Below are 1,711 nucleotides of genomic sequence, written 5' to 3'. Positions count from 1 at the left end.
TGTGACAATTTGTTTCCATTTGTTTGCTATGATGGTAAGACACTCAATCTAAAAATGTACGCCTGATTTTTTTTACTATGCACAAACCTTTAATGAATCAAGGCTTGAAGCTTCTTTAAACCAAAACTTTTAATCCTGCAGTATTCTTAAAACTGTTTTGTATTTTTATAGATGCGTGGATATGAATTGATTGACCAAAATTCACTAAACTTTGTTGTTTTTTAGGACGAGGAAACACCTCCCAGAGGTATATTTGGGTGAATCAGTACCAGTCCTGGAGTGAAGCTCAGAGACACTGCAGACAGTTTTACACAGATCTGGCCATCGTGAGAAATGAGACAGAACGTCAACAGATACTGAACGTTACAGATTCCAATGGTTATTATGGGTGGATTGGTCTGTACAGAAACAGACTGTGGTCAGATCAGAGCAACTCTTCCTTCACATACTGGCTGCCAGGGACGCAATATGTTTATCCACAACCAGATAATGGTTTATATGTCACTGGACTGCAGGGAAGTCAACATTGTACGGCTGTGTCTTTACAATCTTTTGGCCAGTGGACAGATGAGAGCTGCTTTGAGCGTTTGCCTTTCTTCTGTTATGGAGGTGAGATCCTCCTCCCTTCCAGATCTTAAAATAAAAGCTTTAACTTCACACTGTTTACATAGAGAAGCAAGCAGGATGAAATCAATTGACACTAGATCAGTGGTTCTCAAACTGTGGTACATGTACCACTAGTGGTATTTGAAAAGACCCCGGTGGTACTTGAGGTGACACGACAGAAAATTAAAAACTCTATATATTAATTTACATTTCGTGTTTTTAATACAATTTCGAATGTTTAATACACCTACATGATTGATAAATACAGAATACATCTCAGCCTATGTGCAATTTTAAAATAGTTGTATGAATTATTGTTGTTTATTTATTATTGGTCGATGTAACTTTCAAGTTATTAGAAATTAAGTTTCTTATGTATTTCTGCACTTGAACCACTTTTGAAAGCTGTTGATATTGCTGTAAAGTGCTAATTCAACACGCGTCTGCATCTACTCGAGGTTAAATCAATGAAGCGCGCGTTGCGATGTATTTTTGATTTGTCGCTTTGATCAGAGCCTCTGCAGTAAAGTGTAAGTCTCTGTTTGTTATATACAGCTGTTCTCTTGATGTTAAAGTATACGTGTATTTATTTATCTTCTTTGTTAAATATTCTTTCCACATTGTTTGTTTTTAATATAAGTTTTTAGGCTTTCTGCAAGTCCCCACAAAGTCAATAAATCCCCCATAAGAGTTTACAGAGCCCTGTTTAGTGCACTACAGAAAAGTGTTTTGTGTCAACTATTACTGCTGACTAACTTGAAAACATGAAAAAACATGTTCTTTAGTTTGAAAACAGCTGGTAAATAAAGTGTTAATAATACATTAGAATTAGAGGACGAGATGTAAAGATAAAGATTCACAGCTCTACTATTAATTTGAATGTTTATTCACATGATTTTCTGTGGCAGTCATTAGGTGGTACTTGGAACAACTAGTTTTATTAAAGGTGGTATTTGATCTGAAAAGTTTGAGAACCACTGCTCTAGAGTAATTTAAATGGTATTGTTATTTGTCTAGTAAATTCTATCTTATGACATTAACTTTGCCTTTTTTTTCTGTTTATTCTCTGGTCAACATGGTGATGATTCTATCAACCAACACTTTC

The sequence above is a fragment of the Triplophysa rosa genome, linkage group LG19, assembly GCF_024868665.1.
Source record: "Triplophysa rosa linkage group LG19, Trosa_1v2, whole genome shotgun sequence".
NCBI classification, from domain to species: Eukaryota; Metazoa; Chordata; class Actinopteri; order Cypriniformes; family Nemacheilidae; genus Triplophysa; species Triplophysa rosa.
This window is presented reverse-complemented; position numbering follows the sequence as displayed.